The sequence below is a fragment of the Pelophylax lessonae genome (genome assembly GCF_965119305.1).
Source record: "Pelophylax lessonae genome assembly, chromosome: 11".
NCBI lineage: Eukaryota > Metazoa > Chordata > Amphibia > Anura > Ranidae > Pelophylax > Pelophylax lessonae.
In genome coordinates this window covers 7842964-7862510 of record NC_138778.1, presented here as the reverse complement: position 1 = coordinate 7862510, position 19547 = coordinate 7842964, and positions in this window count along the sequence as shown.

Here is a 19547-nt window from a genome sequence, read left to right as displayed (position 1 = left end):
CTACTTGAGTAAAAGTACAAGTGCTCGATCAAAAAGTGACTTGAGTAGAAGTGGAAGTGCTCGCAGAAAAAGTTACTTAAGTAGAAGTACTAAAGTATTCAACATTTTTTTTACTTAAGTATTGCAAGTAGTTTTTTCAAAAAATTTGCTACTTAAGTACTAAAAGTAAAAAGTACCAGTAGTTTTGAAAAAAAATTTCTACTCAAGTACTGAAAGTAGAAGTACAAGTACTGTGTTATGTAGTTATTAAAGAAAGAAGTCAAAAGTTTGAACATCATATTGTTTTTTATTATTTCAAATGATTTATTCAAATGATTAACCTGTGTTTGTTAGTAGTTTCTTGATGCACTTTAAGCGCTGTAGCACCATTTATTTGTTTGTTTCATATTTTCTTTTTATTGGAAAGTTTTGGTATAGCAGCTTTTATTATACACAGCCTTTATTTTCGTATGCGCTGATTTACAAATGACATTATACACATTTTTTGAGCTTTATGCAACCTGCCATCTACTGTTCTGGCAGTGGTAATTTTTTTAAAAGTAACGAGTAACTATGCAGCACAAAAAAAAAATACTTGAGTAGAAGTATCGAAATCATCGAAAAAATGTAGTGAAGTAAAAGTAGAAGTAGGAGAAAAAAATTCTACTCTAGGAAAGTACAGATACCGCATTTCGGTACTTAAGTACAGTACTTAAGTAGTTCTACTTCGTTACTATACATCTCTGCATTAGAATGACAAGATGGGGTCCCCTTACCTTCCATTAGAATGACAATATGGGGTCCCCTTACCTTCCATTAGAATGACAATATGGGGTCCCATTACCTCCCCTTGGAATGACAAGATGGGGTCCCCTTACCTTCCATTAGAATGACAATATGGGGTCCCCTTACCTTCCATTAGAATTACAAGATGGGAAATCCTACTCCTCCTAATGGAGTGGCAAAATGGCAGATCCTTTACCTCTGCTTGACATGACATTCCCTTACCTTCCCTTGAAATGACAAGAGGGGTTCCCTTATCTCCCATTGGAATGAAAAGATAGAGGTCCCCATACCTCCCCTTGGAAAGACAATATGGAGGTCCCCATACCTCCCCTTTGAATGACAATATGGAGGTCCCCATACCTTCCATTGGAGTCACAATATGGAGGTCCCCATACCTCCCCTTGGAATGGCAATATGGAGGTCCCCATACCGTCCCTTGGAATGACAATATGGAGGTCCCCATACCGTCCCTTGGAATGACAATATGGAGGTCCCCATACCTCCCCTTGGAATGACAATATGGAGGTCCCCATACCGTCCCTTGGAATGGCAATATGGAGGTCCCCATACCGTCCCTTGGAATGACAATATGGAGGTCCCCATACCGTCCCTTGGAATGACAATATGGAGGTCCCCATACCGTCCCTTGGAATGACAATATGGAGGTCCCCATACCTTCCCTTGGAATGGCAATATGGAGGTCCCCATACCTTCCCTTGAAATTACAATATGGGGGTGCCCTCACCTCCCACTAAAATTACAAGATGGGGGATCCTATACCACTCCTTGGAATGAGACAATGAGGGGTCACCTTCACTCTCCTTAGAATGATAAGATAGGAAATCCTATACCTCCTATTAGAGTGAGAAAATGGTGGATCCTTTACCACCCCTTGCAATGACAAGATGAAGGTCCCTATACCTGCCATTGAAATGACAAGATGGGGTCCACTTACTTCTACTTGAAATGACAAGAGGGGTGCCCCCTTATCTCCCATTGGAACTAAAAGACAGGGGTCCCCATACCTTCCCTTTGGAATGACAATACAGAGGTCCCCACGCCACCCCTTGAAATTACAAAATGGGGCTGTCCTCATCTCCCATTGGAGTGAAAAGATAAAGGTCCCAATACCTTTCCTTGTAACAACAATATTGAGGTCCCCATACATCCCCTTGAAATACCAAGATGAGAGTTCCATCACCTCCATTAAGAAGGTCAATATGGGGGTTTGTATACCTTATTTGCAATGACATATTAGGTAGACTTACCTTCTCTTGAAATGACAAAATGGAGTCCCCTTAGCTCCCACTAGAATGACAAGATGGGGGATCCTTTCCTCCCATTAGAAGGACAATATGTAGGTCTACATACCCTCTTTGGAATGACATGATGGGGGTCCCCTTAACTCCCCTTGAAATGAAAAGATAGGGTCCCCTTACCTCCCATTAGAATGACAAAATGGGGATGCTATACCATCCATTGGAATGACAAGTTGAGGGTCCCTTAACCACCTAATAAAATGACAAGATGAGGGTCCCTATACCACCCCATAAAATGACAAGATGAGGGTCCCTATACTACCCTCTGGAATGACAAGATGAGGGTTCCTATACCACCCCATGAAATGACAAGATGGGGGTCCCTATACCAACCCATAAAATGACAAGATGGGGGTCCCTATACCACCCCATGAAATGACAAGATGGGGGTCCCTATACCACCCCATAAAATGACAAGATGGGGGTCCCTATACCACCCCATGAAATGACAAGATGGGGGTCCCTATAACACCTAATGAAATGACAAGATGGGGGCCCCTATACCACCCCATGAAATGACAAGATGGGGGTCCCTATACCACCCCATAAAATGACAGGATGAGGGTCCCTATACCACCCCATGAAATGACAAGATGAGGGTCCCTATACCACCTAATGAAATGACAAGATGGGGGCCCCTATACCACCTAATGAAATGACAAGATGGGGATCCCTATACCATCCCATGAAATGACAAGATGAGGGTCCCTATACCACCTAATGAAATGACAAGATGGGGGCCCCTATACCACCTAATGAAATGACAAGATGGGGGCCCCTATACCACCCCATGAAATGACAAGATGGGGGGTCCCTATACCACCCCATAAAATGACAGGATGAGGGTCCCTATACCACCTAATGAAATAACAAGATGGGGATCCCTATACCATCCCATGAAATGACAAGATGAGGGTCCCTATACCACCTAATGAAATGACAAGATGAGGGTCCCTATACCACCCCATGAAATGACAAGATGGGGGTCCCTATACCACCCCATGAAATGACAAGATGGGGGTCCCTATACCACCCCATGAAATGACAAGATGGGGGTCCCTATACCACCCAATGAAATGACAAGATGAGGGTCCCTATACCACCCCATAAAATGACAAGATGAGGGTCCCTATACTACCCTCTGGAATCACAAGACGAGGGTCCCTTCACCACCCCATGAAATGACAAGATGGGGGTCCCTATACCACCCCATGAAATGACAAGATGGGGGTCCCTATACCACCCCATAAAATGACAGGATGAGGGTCCCTATACCACCCCATGAAATGACAAGATGGGGGTCCCTATACCACCCCATAAAATGACAGGATGAGGGTCCCTATACCACCCCATGAAATGACAAGATGGGGTCCCTATACCACCCCATAAAATGACAAGATGGGGATCCCTATACCATCCCATGAAATGACAAGATGAGGGTCCCTATACCACCTAATGAAATGACAAGATGGGGGTCCCTATACCACCCCATGAAATGACAAGATGGGGGTCCCTATACCACCCCATGAAATGACAAGATGGGGGTCCCTATACCACCCCATGAAATGACAAGATGGGGGTACCTATACCACCCCATGAAATGACAAGATGGGGGTCCCTTTACCACCCCATGAAATGACAAGATGGGGGTACCTATACTACCTAATGAAATGACAAGATGGGGGTCCCAATAGCTCCACTTGGAATGACATGACAAGCATTGGGACACTGTGCATAAAGTAGTACACTAAACCTGCAGCATAATCCTATCAATCTGAATGGTTCGGGGGGACAGAGAAAGCCCAGCTGTATTGTATAGAGTGTTATTATTCCCTCCCGGGGACTAAAGAGATGGAAATGATCTCCCCACCCAGACACATACTACACTAACCAGAAATGTAGAAAGAACAATACCATGCAGCCAGCGCCATTGTCAGTCACAGTATTGTGTAAACTAGATGTCAACGCCTTTTTTACCGAGTCTAAAGCCCCGTACACACGTACCGATGGTCGGCTTACAAATGTTCCTCTTTTCTCCCCGGGATGTCGGTGTCTGCTGAAAAGTGCAAAGACAGCACAAGGACAGCACAAGAATTTTGTCCGCCGACTGCAGAAGTGATGTCATGTAATGGTTAACTTTCCCTGTGTTTTCTATTTTCTGAGCATGCCCAGTCTTGCAAATCTGCGGTCTGTCGGCCGAATTGTGTACTGACAGGCGAACAATCGTCCGTTCTGGTGTCGGCATACAAATATTTTCATGTTTGCACGAAAGACTTTTGTCCGCGGATTGTGCGCAGACATCTGTCGGAGGCACCATACTAACACGCGTACAATCGGCAGATCCTTCGTCCACCGACGTTTGTATGCCGACGATCGGTACGTGTGTACGGGCCTTAAGTCTACCCAAAATCTATATTGATGGAAATATGGCGGCTGATGACTTCTTTCTCTGAAAATGCTCATTATCAGACTGCGATACTTTTAAAATCAACAACCCAGGAAATTTCTGAAGACCAGGATTACCGAGGAGGAGTGAGAATTTTTAATTTCCTCAAAAGTTCAACAAAAATCAGATTTGGGTGGAATGTCACCATTTTGGAAAAAGGACTGTGGTTTTTAAAGGTGCAATGGGCTTTAAAGGCTCCTGAGGGCTACAGATGTTCCTTCCAACTATCCTGGGCCTGTACTCATGTCCATAACGTCCCCTTTTTATTTTAATTTTTTTTGTTTTTTACAGAAGGAAAAGATGTTAAAAAGTTAAATAAAGGATTAAAAGCAATAATACGCCAAAAAAAAAAAAATATATATATATATATATTGTAACAGGAAGTCAGCTAAATCTGGGAATGTAGTCACAGGAAGGAGATACATTTCCACCTGATTTAGAAAGTCCATTAATTAATTTAGGGTGTTGGCTACAGAGCTAGCCAGCAGGAAGTTGAAAGGCCTCCACCTGTTCAGAATGAGGGAGTTAAGGCTCTATAATTTGTTCAGAGAAAGTCCTATTGTTTGCTGCCTCCAGAAGCTGTGTCCTGAAGCCATGTGGGCTGGGAGCAGGAGGACAGTCAGCGTGTGCCTCCCGACAGGATGTGTGGGCCTGGGAGAAGACCCCCCGGAGTGATGTGTGCCCGGGACGGTAACCAAGGGTGAATACGTCTCAAAGGTGAGAAGACGAACTGTTGATGTGAAAGAAACAAAGGACTGTGTTGCCCTGTGAAGCTATTATAAAAGGACTATTGAGTGTCCGTTGTAGGACAAGGAAGTCTGCCCGACGGTAGGTTGGAGACAGACACTTAGGCAGGTTCCAGTTGTGAGAAGGTAGCCGCCCACAGAGGCAAGGATTTATTTTCTGTTTTATTTTATTTTGGATGTTTTGCTGCATACAGCCTGGTGAAGAAAACACCATTTAATAAACCACACTGTTTGTTTGCAAGCACTTGTCGGCTACCTCTCTGGGAAAACGCACCCCCCAAGGGGTCATCCACACCCGCCACCGAGCTAATCCCTCACATATGGTGGAGGTATGCAGTGGGCATAAGCAGAGATCCCTGCAAGGAAGTGCATATGTTTGATGAACTTTATCTGGTGCATGAGATTGCACAATCTATGTGTGCAGGAGAGAAGATCCTGACAGAAAAAAAAAAAGTGTTTTAAAGAGACAGCGGTCTCAAAATTATTTGATGAACTTTGTTGTGTCTGGTGCAAGTGACTGCACAAACTGTGTGCGCAGGAAAAGAGATCCTGCAAGAGAGAGAAAAACTACATGTGTTGAAGAGACAGTGGTCTGAAAATTGTTTGCTGGACTGTGAAAAATTTGTTTGTGGAGTTATTGAAGATGGGGCGGTCCAAACGCCTGAAAAATGCAAAGATAGATGAAATGAGAGACCGGATTCTATGGATGGAGGGGATGTTGCCGTCTGAACCAGCCCCATCCATGCCTAAAGAGAGTCTACTAAAGAGGAAGGTTGTTGTCCCTAGCAACACTGATGAAACTGCTATGGAGACGCAGTGTGCTCAGATGAAAAGTAAACTCAAAATGGAGGAGATGTTGAAACATCTGATTATATCAAATGCAGCTCAACAGCAAGCAAATGCAGCTCAACAGCAGGCAAATGCGGATTTTCAGCAGAGCTTTGCAGCTCAACAAAAGGCTCATCAAGAGAGCATGGCAGGCTGGAAACAGAGACGCCAGCAGCCAATGGAGGCCATCGGTTTGGAGGAAACCGAGTATGTGTGCAGGGCTGAGTTGGATGCCTTGCAACGGAAAATGGAAGAAAAGGAACAAGCCTTGGAATTGCTTAAAATGGAGCATAGAAACTTGCAGGAAATGAATGAACTACTCAAGTCTCATGTGTTACAGTGGGAAGAATCCACTGCTCTTCTTTTGGTCGAGTTGCAAAAACGCAGAGAGACTATAATGGAGAAAGATACCATCCTCATGGAAAAGGAAAGTGAAATTCAGACTTTGCAGAAGCAAAGTATGGCTGATATGTTGGAGTTGCGTAATCAGCTGGAAAAAAGTCTTCAGTGTTTGGAAGTTACAAAAATAGACCTGCAGGAGTCGCAGGAACAGAATGTCGCTCTGAAAACGACATTGTCTCTCAGCGACAACGAGAAAAGTGAAAGAGAAGCTAAATTACTGAGTACTGTGTATGAGCTCACTACTTTAAGCAATGTGGTAGATGAATGGCGTGCGGACTGTGAAAGTTGGAAAGGGGAAGCCCAACGTGTCCAGCAGCAGTTAAAGGAGAAAGAAGCCTGTGTGGCAGAATTACATTCTTATTCCCAGATGCTAGCCAATGAGGTGAAGGCTCTTATGCAGGGAAAAGAAGATTGTGAACATAAGAGGGAAAAAGTAGAGGCACAGCTTCTGGAATCGCAAGTCAAGGTGTCAGAAGGTGACCGATTGTGTGCTAAGCTGTCAGAGAAGGCAAACCGACTGCAGGTTGAGTTGGACAATGTTACAAATCAGCTTTCTCAAGCAGACAGAAAATCTAGAGAAATTGCGGAAGATTTTTCTATCTTGGAATCGCAGCTGCAAGACACGCAGGAACTCTTACAGGAAGAGAGGTGTCAAAGGCTGAGTTTTAGCACAAAGCTCAAACAAATGGAAGATGAGAAAAATGGCTTCCTGGAACAATTAAAAGAGGAGGCGGAAGCAAAGAAAAACCTATCAGAGCAAGTCGCAACATTGCAAGCTCAGATAGCGGATATGAAAAAACGCATGGAAGAAAGCGTTGGTTCATTACAGTGTGTTGAAGATGTGAAAAAGAAGTTTGACCACATGCTTGGTGAAGAGAAGACTGTGTCTGCAAAATATGCAGAAGAACGCGCCCGTGCAGAAACGGAGGTGCGTGATAACGAGAGCAAAGCCCTGTTCTTGGCTCGCTCTTTGGAGGAAGCTCTAGAGTGTAAGGTTGAACTAGAAAGAGTTAACCAACAGCTGTGTACAGAAATGGAAGATTTGGTCAGCTCCAAGGATGATGTTGTGAAAAGCGTTCAGGAGCTAGAAAAGTCTAAGCGAGCCTTAGAACAGCAAGTAGAAGAGATGAAGATTCCGTTGCAGGAACTGGAAGAGGAATTCCAGGCAACAGAGGATCTGTCCCAAAGAGGGGATAGTGTGCCTGATGCAGTTTTTAAAAGGATCAGTGTTTTGGGGTCTGTCCTGAGTGAGCCTCAGAAATGTGATGACACGTGGCTTGAATCACCCCTTTGGAATAAACCGTTCCTTCAAAAACTTCAAGCATTGGAAAATGTATCATTAGAGCTTCAGCAAACAAAGGAGCTGAGTAAGAAATGTGGTGATTTCTCAGTTCAGGCTGAAAACCTAGTGGAGAAAACTAAGGCTGTTGGTGAAAACGTGAAGCAAATGAATAAGTGCCTTTCAGGGAGTGTTTCCAAAATGGAACTGGTGAAAGACGGGTGGCAGAAGTTTGATCGTGATCTTGAGATGCATTCCATGTGGAATTCAGATAGAGAAAAAGAACTAGGTGACCTTGAGCGGTCAAATAGTTCAGCAGAAAGTGCATTGAAGAAACCTGTAAAAGAATGTGTTGCAGTTCCATGCTTCTTCACTGATGCAGAGAGGAGGTCTATAATGGATACCACCCAGATCGCTGGGTTCAACTGTGTTGTTGCCTTTGACCCCTATGTTGGTGGAAGGAAAGTTGATGATGTTCTGGTTGGCTACTTCTGTGAAGAGTTTGGCAAGAAATATAAACTGAATATCAAATCAAATAGTAGGCCTTTACTGCGACTCGCTCAGGAGGGCGAAAAGTTTAAGAAGTTGATGAGTGCAAATGCTTCAGATCTGCCTATGAATATGAAATGTTTGAATGATATTGATATCTCTGGGAAAAGGAACAGGGGTCACTTTGAAGAAATGTGTGACAGCCTGTTGTCTCAATTGGAAAATCCTCTGCACAGCATCTTAGAGCAAGCAAAGCTCAAGAAGGAAGATCATTCCCTTTTACAACAAAAAGTCAATGATTGTGTACAGATGTATGGAGAGGCAACTCAAGTCACAGAGGGATGTCAAGAGTCCCTACTTGGAACAAAGCTTAGTGAAGCAAAGGTTCTCAAAGTTTTGTGGAAAACATTTATGGATTGCAGAGAGAGGCGTCTTAAGAATGTTGAAGACATTAAGACTAGCCCAATTGAGTTGCCTATGGATCACGGTCCTCCGTGGTGGATTGGACAGACGGTTATGAGGGACAAGCTGTCTGACATTTATGAGAAAGCTGTCAATGAAGATGACAGAAACGAGAAGGAGCAAAATGATGCCAAAAATGCAGTTGAAGAATGTGTATATGAGATGAGAGACAAACTGTGTGGCATTTATGAGAAATCCGTCAATGAAGATGACAAAACAGTTTCATCCGGAAGCTTGAGGATAATAGGAGGCTTATCAGTGAGTCAGCAGTGCTTGACACATGCGTGCCTGGAAATCTGTGTCCCAACCCTAGGGTTGAAACAAGAGGGGGGGGTATGTAACAGGAAGTCAGCTAAATCTGGGAATGTAGTCACAGGAAGGAGATACATTTCCACCTGATTTAGAAAGTCCATTAATTAATTTAGGGTGTTGGCTACAGAGCTAGCCAGCAGGAAGTTGAAAGGCCTCCACCTGTTCAGAATGAGGGAGTTAAGGCTCTATAATTTGTTCAGAGAAAGTCCTATTGTTTGCTGCCTCCAGAAGCTGTGTCCTGAAGCCATGTGGGCTGGGAGCAGGAGGACAGTCAGCGTGTGCCTCCCGACAGGATGTGTGGGCCTGGGAGAAGACCCCCCGGAGTGATGTGTGCCCGGGACGGTAACCAAGGGTGAATACGTCTCAAAGGTGAGAAGACGAACTGTTGATGTGAAAGAAACAAAGGACTGTGTTGCCCTGTGAAGCTATTATAAAAGGACTATTGAGTGTCCGCTGGAGGACAAGGAAGTCTGCCCGACGGTAGGTTGGAGACAGACACTTAGGCAGGTTCCAGTTGTGAGAAGGTAGCCGCCCACAGAGGCAAGGATTTATTTTCTGTTTTATTTTATTTTGGATGTTTTGCTGCATACAGCCTGGTGAAGAAAACACCATTTAATAAACCACACTGTTTGTTTGCAAGCACTTGTCGGCTACCTCTCTGGGAAAACGCACCCCCCAAGGGGTCATCCACACCCGCCACCGAGCTAATCCCTCACAATATATATATATATATATATATATATATATATTACAAAAAAAGGGAAAAAAATCAAAGATTACTTACTAGTAGGGATCGACCGATTATCGGCAATGCCAATATATCAGGGGCCGATATGCACTTTCCCCAGATATATCGGAATCGGCCCCGGAGGTTACCAATATTTCAGGAAAGTGCTGTACCGGAGTGATGCCTGCAGCTAGAGGCATCACCCCGGTACCGGCATCCATAGCCGACGGTTAGGAGTCTTGTAATGACAACCGATGCGGCTTAGATGCCGCTCGGCTGTCATTACAAGGAGCGGGAGGGGACGTCCCCTCCCGCCACCTTCCGCGGCTCACCGGGGTCTCCCGTCCCACCGGAAGACCCGGGCAACCAGCCTGCACGGCTGCTGAAGAGAAGACCCGATCAAAGCCGCATTCGGCTCTGATCGGGTCTCCATGTAAAAAAAACGGAAGTTATGTCATGACATCACTACCGGGTACTCGGCGCCAAATTAAAAAAAATGACAGCATTCAAAACAGCCAAACTTGGCGTTTTGAATGCTTTTAAGTGCAGAGGAGGGGATTGGGGTCTTTTAGACCCCCAGATCCTTCCACAAGAGTACCTGTCAAGTGCTAAAAATAAAAAAATTATTTTTTTTTTTTAAATGTATGAAAATATTGGCCGATAACGATATCCAATGGCCAAAATATCGGTATCGGCAATGAAAAACCGATATCGGTCGATCATTACTTACTAGTACATAAAGATAACTAAACAATGCTAAATACACAAAAAAAAAACAAACATCTAAATAGAGAAAAAGAAGTTGATTTTTTTTCAAGAAAATGTTGCCTATGCAACTTAATGACTGAGAATAAAGTGGAGCCCTAGATTAAAAATGTATTTTTGGGGGCTTTTCCCCCACTTCCTGTATTTAAAAAAAAAAGAGGTGTCCAATCTCTCCACGCTCCAGTGCTGCCCCTGGTTTTAGCCTCAATCTGGCTGCACCAGTCCTTTTTATGTAATTCTGTAAATTTCCGATCGCTTAACACATAGAAGACTTATCAATAAACTGCAGTCATTGAGCATGGACTCCCATATTGTTGAGTGGATTAGGCAGTGGCTGAGTGACAGACAACAGAGGGTTGTAGTCAATGGAGAACATTCAGAACAAGGTCATGTTACCAGTGGGGTACCTCAGGGATCTGTACTGGGACCAATTTTGTTTAATATCTTCATAAGTGATATTGCAAAAGGCCTCGATGGTAAGGTTTGTCTTTTTGCTGATGACACAAAGATATGTAACAGGGTTGATGTTCCTGGAGGGAAACGCCAAATGGAAAAGGATTTAGGAAAACTAGAAGAATGGTCAGAACTCTGGCAACTGAAATTTAATGTGGATAAGTGCAAGATAATGCACCTGGGACGTAAAAACCCAAGGGCAGAATATAGAATATTTGACACAGTCCTGACCTCAGTATCTAAGGAAAGGGATTTAGGAGTAATTATTTCAGAAGACTTAAAGGTGGGAAGACAATGTAATAGAGCAGCACGAAATGCCAGCAGAATGCTTGGATGTATAGGGAGAGGTATAAGCAGTAGAAAGAGAGAAGTGCTTATGCCGCTGTACAGAACACTGGTGAGACCTCACTTGGAGTATTGTGCGCAGTACTGGAGGCCATATCTCCAGAAGGATATAGATACTCTAGAGAGAGTTCAGAGAAGAGCTACTAAACTAGTACATGGATTGCAGGAAAAAACTTACCAGGAAAGGTTAAAGGACCTTAACATGTATAGCTTGGAAGAAAGAAGAGACAGAGGGGATATGATAGAGACTTTTAAATACATAAAGGGAATCAACTCGGTAAAGGAGGAGAGCATATTTAAAAGAAGAAAAACTACCACAAGAGGACACAGTTTTAAATTAGAGGGGCAAAGGTTTAAAAGTAATATGAGGAAGTATTACTTTACTGAGAGAGTAGTGGATGCATGGAATAACCTTCCTGCAGAAGTGGTAGCTGCAAATACAGTGAAGGAGTTTAAGCATGCATGGGATAGGCATAAGGCTATCCTTCATATAAGATAGGGCCAGGGACTATTCATAGGATTCAGATATATTGGGCAGACTAGATGGGCCAAATGGTTCTTATCTGCCGACACATTCTATGTTTCTATGTTTCTTAAGCTGGATACACACTATACAACTTTTGTTGTTAGATTTCCCTTTGATTAAAGCCCCGTACACACGTACCGATTGTCGGCCGTAAATATTCGGCCGACGACCGTTCAGCCGATTGTAGGCTTGTTAGTATGATGTTTCCGACAGCCGACAGCGCACTTTCGGCCGAACAGAATCTGTCCTGAAAGCATTAAAATTTTTGTATGCCGACACCAGAACGGCCGATTGTTCGCCAGTCAGTACAGATTTCGGCCGACAGACAGCAGATTTGCAAGACTGGGCATGCTCAGAAAAGAAAAAAGACAGGGAAAGTTAACCATCACATGACATCACTTCTGCAGTCAGCGAACAAAATTCGTGTGCAGTCTTTTGCAGTTTTCAACAGACACGACAGCCCTGGTCAAAAGACAGCCGATCTTTCGGCTGACGATCGGTACGTGTGCACGGGGCTTTACCTTCAACTATGTAGTGCAAGGTCCGGCCTGATTGCATACAAATTTAAAGTGTTTAGGTTTGACCTCATATTATATGGTTTTGGTAAATCTAAAGGAAAAAATCTAAAGAAAATTGTATAGTGTGTATCCAGCTTTACACTCTGATCAAGGGTTACTTTATCACAAAGGATGGGCTCATAATACTGTGGCACATTTTGAGGGGGGGCTTAATATATTTCCACTAATGCTTTCTTTTAGGAAGGCCCTATGTGTACAGTACCCCTTGTATGCAGTCATTCTAAGTGTATATTACGTAGTGTTTGGCGGTTGGGGACAAGGTCAAGGGACAGGTGCAAGGACGAATATGCGAATATGTCAAATAGTGAGAGTGAGAGGCAGTGAATTGTATTTGTATTCCTTCATTGAATTGCAAGTGCTGCAATTGTGCAGACAATGTATGTACTAAGCTGTGCAAAAACAACAACACTTACAACAACAAACAGTTTCTTCAACACAATAGGGAGGCCGGAGGTGTGAAATAAGCAGCCACAGTCTGAATACCAATTGGTACATAGCAATGACCCCCTATGACCTGCGGGATTTGATGGGCCCACCTTGTCTTTCTACCACTGATTTGCCCTTCTGGAAGAGCACAGAAAAAAAGAGAGCCTTGTTGGGATGAAAAAATGACACAATGGGGTGTAAACCGCAATGATATTTTATTTGTTGCAACCAAGTGCTAACATTAATAAAAGATGATGTTGTTGGCAACTCTGAGTTTAGCAAAAATGAAGATGGGGTGAAAATACAAAAACAGTACAAACAGTAACAACACAACAAAATGTTAAAAACATGAATGGATGTATGCGTCCGGACACCAGGTAACCATGGGCACAGATGGCAAACTCCCACGGCAATCCAAACAAGTCTCTCTCTTTTTTTCTGGGCTCTTCCAGAAGAGTTTGTATTCAGTATAGAGCAGAGGCGTAACTAGAACCTTCAGGGCCCCGATGCAAGAAACCATGAAGGGCCCCCCAGACCCCTGGCCGGGGCCCTTCCCTTCAAGCCCGGGGCTCTTCCCACTAATCCTGGGGCTCTTTAATCTCATTGCATGGCCTTTTATTATGGTCCCGCATCAGGATCCTTTCACAAGTTCTGCAGTGGGCCCCCTTCCTGCAATCTTGGGGCCTCCCCACAGTGGTGAAATGCCAGGGCCCGGTCGCAAGTGTGACCTTTGAGATCCTAGAAGTTAACCCACTGGTTTGCTACCGGGCCCCCTGGAGCATGGGGCCCGGTAGCGATTGCAACCCCTGCAACCCCTGTAGTTACGCCCCTGGTATAGAGCCAGGAGATGAGCACCAACTTGGTGGTAACCGCTGGGGTATTTAACCACTTTACCACCGGAGGATTTTGCTGTCTTACGTCCAGGCCACTTTTTGCGATTCGGCCCTGTGCGAATTTAACTGACAATTACGCGGTCGTGCGACACCGTACCCAAACGAAATTTACGTCCTTTTTTTCCCCACAAACAGAGCTTTCTTTTGGTGGTATTTGATCACCTGTGCGATTTTTACTTTTTGCGCTATAAACAAAAAAAGAGCGTACATTTTGAAAAAATAACAATATTTTTCACATTTTTTTTATATGAAATTCCCCCCCAAAAAATGTAAAAATCAAATTTTTTTAAGTTTTTGGCCAATTTGTTTTCTGCTACATATTTTTGGTAAAAAAAAAATCACAATAAGCGTATTTTGATTGGTTTGCGCAAAAGTTATTGCGTTTACTAACTAAGGGAAAGATTTCTGTCATTTTTGGTGTTTTTTTTTTAACGAGTAATGGCGGCGATCTGCGATTTTTTTTTGTGGGACTGCGACATTGCGGCGGACAGATCGGACCCTTGACTGACATTTTTGACACTTTTGGGGGGACCAGTGACATTACTACAGTAATCAGTGCTATACATATGCACTGTTACTGTAATAATGACACTGGCAGGGAAGGGGTTAACTTTTTTTTGAGAGGGAGGGGCTATGTGTGTCCCTAGGGGCGTGATTCTAACTGTGATTGGCTGTGGCTTGAGGTGTATGAACAGTGATCAACAGTCCTACATAGTAGAACCGTATGATCACCATTCTTACACAGGGGAGAATGACAGGAGGCTTGTTTACATTAGCCGCCTGACTTTCTCCCTCTCCACCGACGATCGCCGCGTGACCGGCGGACATCGGGTCCGCCTGTCACACGCGCGGGGGGGTCCGTGACGGCGCGGGAGTGGGAGCGCGCCTCAGGGGGCACGCGCTCGCTCCCTAGACCCTCACAGGCTACGTCACTCTGCCTGGGAGGGGCTGACCGCCGCCGTAAATAGTCGTGCGGCGGTCGGCAAGCGGTTAAATAAACCTAACAAAAAGGGCCTTCTTTTTCATATTTTTTTGTTACAGTGATTTACCCTGTAGCTGCAGCCAGATGCTTATTTACCCACCAACAGTGACCAACAGACTTCTTCTTCAGTTATCATATTTTTGCTTCTCTATTGGCTCATTTGTCTGTGACAGCCATTCTCAGTCAGGATTCTATAGAACCCTCCACAGGTTGCTAGGGGTTCCTTGAGCTGTGGCTAATTCACCTCCAAACTGATGATGCCTTCATAGTTCCATATCCATCCCTATTTGGTAGAGCCAGAGGCATGACAACAATGATCTTTTTATCTGACTGCAAGGGTGGCATTCTGACCAATGACCACCAATGTAGGGGGCATTTTTCTAATAGCCACCCCGATGGACTAATCTTAACAGGGGTTTCCTGACACCTGTAAATGATTTCAATGGTTTCCCTGGGGTAAAAATGCTGAAAAAAGATGGCCTAGGGCAGAGTTTCCCAGCCAGAGTTCCATGGCGCCCTAGGGTTCCTCCAGAGTTTGCTTGGGGTTCCTTGAGCAACGAGCAATTTCTGCCTCTCAGATAGGTTCCCATTGACACCATGGATCCTTTGAGGTATCTGTAAGGGGGGTAATTCTTCCCAATGACCACAAGTGTAAGGAGCATTCTTCCCACTGACCATCACACTAATGTATCAGTACAGTGATTTATAGCAGGAGTTCCCTGAGACTGGAAAGTTATTTCAAAGGTTCCTCTGTGTTGAAAAGGTTGGAAAAGGCTGATCTAGGGCAGTGGTCCTCAACTCCGGTCCTCTGGCCCACTAACAGGCCAGATTTTAAGTATTACCTTGGGGAGATGCAGACTAGAATACTGCAATCACTGAGCAGCAAATTATATCACCTGGGATGTATTTCAGTTTTCTTGCAAACCTGGCCTGTTAGTGGGCCCTGAGGACCAGGGTTGAGGACCACTGATCTAGGGAATAGAGGGTTCGGATATGGAATACCCCAAAACAGCAGAAAATTCCCTCTGCTTATTAAATTATTAAAGTATCTTTAACCGCTTGCCGACCGCCGCACGACTATTTACGTCGGCAGTCAGCCCCTCACAGGCAAAGTGACGTACAGGTACGTCACTAGCCTGTGAGGCTCTAGGGAGCGAGCACGCGCCGCCGGAGGCGCGCTCCCGCGCGGTCACGGGCCCCCCCGCGCGTGTGCCCGGCGGACCCGATGTCCGCCGGGCACTCCCGATCGTCCGTTACACCAGAAGAAAGGTAGGCGGCTAATGTAAACAAAGCCGCCTGTCAATCTTCCCTGTGTAAGAATGGAGATCAGACGGTTCTACTATGTAGGACCGTTGATCTCTGTTCTTACACCAGTAGCCACAGCCAATCACAGTTAGAAACACGCCCCTAGGACACACTTAACCCCTCGTTCTCCAATACAGTTAACTCCTTCCCTACCAGTGTCATTTTGAAGTAACAGTGCATATGTATAGCACTGATTACTGTAGTAATGTCACTGGTACCCCCAAAAGTGTCAAAAATGTCAGTCAAGGGTCCGATCTGTCCGCCGCAATGTCGCAGTCCCGCAAAAAAAATCGCAGATCACCGCAATTACTCGTTAAAAAAAAAACAATAAAAATGACATAAATCTTTCCCGTAGTTAGTAAACGCAATAACTTTTGTGCAAACCAATCAAAACAAGCTAATTGCGATTTTTTTAACCAAACATATGTAGCAGAAAACAATTTGGCCTAAAATGTTAAAAAATTTAGATTTTTACATTTTTTTGGGGAATTTCATATAAAAAAAATTGAAAAATAATGTTATTTTTTTCAAAATTGACGCTCTTTTTTTGTTTATAGCACAAAAAGTAAAAATCGCACAGGTGATCAAATACCACCAAAAGAAAGCTCTGTTTGTGGGAAAAAAAGGACGTCAATTTCATTTGGGTACAGCGTCGCACGACTGCGCAATTGTCCGTTAAAGTCACGCAGTGCTGAATTGCAAAATAGGCCCTGGTCTTTGAGCAGCCAAATCCTCCGGGGCTTAAGTGGTTAAAGTATCTTTAACCTCCACCATAGGCTAGTGTGGATAGGCCAGATGGACAGCTACCATTCAGTATCTTCAAGCTCTCTCATGGACTAGTTGTGGACCTTTAAGCCAAGACTGGCTATTTGTCTTGCTGTACCTTTTAGTGAGGGCCAGCTATTGACCAAGCAAGACTTCGTCAGCTTCAGCAGACCTGAGAAGCATGGACTGGACCACTCTGGAGCCATACACAACAGGCCAGTGTTTTTTTTATTTTTTATTCATGAAACCATTTTTTCTAAAAAAAAACGAGTTTGAAAAATTGCTGCGCAAATACAGTGTGACATAAAAAGTTCAGATAGAACACCAGAACGCCTGCAGTCAGAAGGCGGCAGCGGACATCTTGTTACACCCAGCCAAGTCTTGAATTTCAGACTCATTAGAGCAATAAAGTCAGCATGTATGCTTAAGTGAAATGAGAAGGGTGCGCTAACTTAACCACTTGCCGACCAGTCACTGGGACTGTACTGCGGCAAAGTGGCTCGATTCCGTACAGCGACATAGACCTATGTCGCTGGACTCCTCTCCCTGTAGGCGGCGTCACAGCGGGAGTCGGGCCAGGGGAGGAGCGGCGGCGATCGCCGCCGCTCATCCCCGATCGCCGGGGAATCGAGTTTGGAGATCCGCCCGCTTGTGTAAACAGAGCGGGTGGATCTCCTAAGTGACAGAAAGGGACAAATTGCACGGTTCAGCATAGCTGAACATGTGATCTGTCCCTGTGTCACTCAGTCACCTCCCCCCACACATGTCAGTAAGCACCAGGCATACATTAACCCCTCCCTCTCCAATAAAATTAACCCCTTCCCTGCCAGTGTCATTTTTACAGTAACAGTGCATATGTATAGCACTGATTACTGCAATAATGTCACTGGTACCCCCAAAAGTGTCAAAAATGTCAGTCAAGGGTCCGATCTTTTCCGCCGCAATGTCGCAGTCCCGCAAAAAAAATCGCAGATCGCCGCCATTACTCGTTAAAAAAAAAACACCAAAAATTACAGAAATCTTTTCCTTAGTTAGTAAACGCAATAACTTTTGCGCAAACCAATCAAAATACGCTTTTTGTGATTTTTTTTACCAAACATATGTAGCAGAAAACAAATTGGCCAAAAATTAAAAAAAATTTTGATTTTTACATTTTTTTGGGGGGGAATTTCATATAAAAAAATGTGAAAAATATTGTTATTTTTTCAAAATTTACGCTCTTTTTTTGTTTATAGCGCAAAAAGTAAAAATCGCACAGGTGATCAAATACCACCAGAAGAAAGCTCTGTTTGTGGGAAAAAAAGGACATCAATTTCGTTTGGGTACGGCATCGCATGACTGCGCAATTGTCAGTTAAATTCGCACAGCGCCGAATCGCAAAAAGTGGCCTGGACGTAAGACAGCAAAATCCTCCGGTGGTAAAGTGGTTAAATATAGGCAGCAACTGGGATTCCAACCCAATGGAACAAAATAATAACCAATAAATATACAATAATAAACTCCAATAAGAAACATCAGAAGAGATGTATAAGGTGTGAATAAAGTGCCAATCCCACCAAGTGAAAAGTGACAACTTAGACTCAATAAATGTGCAATAAATAAGTCCAAAAATATTTTGTGTATTGTGACAAAAAATTCTTTCTGGAGTCCTCCGAATATTAGAGACTGTCCCTGTTCACACAAGTCCAGGAATTCTGATGATTCCAGATGGTAAAGAAACCGTGAATCAACAGCCGTGTAAGATGGCTCCTTACCCACCTTCCCCCATCTAGCAGCATATAAACTCCAACTGATGGAAGGAGGGTCTAAGGGCCGATCTTCACCCCCACAAATGCAGTGCCACCACGTGAGATAAATGAATAAGCCTCTTACCACAACCTGGATGTACATGGGCTTTACACAAACGTCATGCCAAGACCACAGTGTACATTAGGCCAGGAAGGATGATCATCCTCCAATCCCAACTGACGCCTTCTGAGGGGAAACGCGTCGGGCCGGAGGGTGTCGCGCCGTCACGTCTCGTCACATCTCGCGGTACCGCACTGCAGGCGTCCGCGATCCACGGCATCCACAAGCGATTTTGTTTTTCATCTCAATGTGAGTAGTTTTACACTGTTTTAATAAAGTTGTTTATCGGCGTAATGCACTATTGGCTCCTTTTTGTATGAGTACCTCCTAGTGCTATGAAACCTTTGATGCACTTCGTATTGGATATACCGCCTTGTTATTTATGTGGGAAGTGGCAGTCTCATATCCGTCCATCTTGGCTGGCCTAATGTACACTGTGGTCTTGGCATGATGTTTGTGTAAAGCCCATGTACAAACCCAATTCCAAAAAAGTTGGGACACTGTACAAATTGTGAGTAAAAAAGGAATGGACTAATTTACAAATCTCATAAACTTATATTTTGTTCACAATATAATATAGATAACATATCAAATGTTGAAAGTGAGACATTTTGAAAGGTCATGCCAAATATTGGCTCATTTTGGATTTCATGAGAGCTACACATTCCAAAAAAGTTGGGACGGGTAGTAATAAGAAGCTGGAAAAGTTAAATGTACATATAAGGAACAGCTGGAGGTGGAGGACCAGTTTGCAAGTTATTAGGTCAATTGGCAACATGATTGGGTATAAAAAGAGCCTCTCAGAGTGGCAGTGTCTCTCAGAAGTCAGGATGGGCCGAGGATCACCAATTCCCCCAATGCTGCAGTGAAAAATAGTGGAGCAATA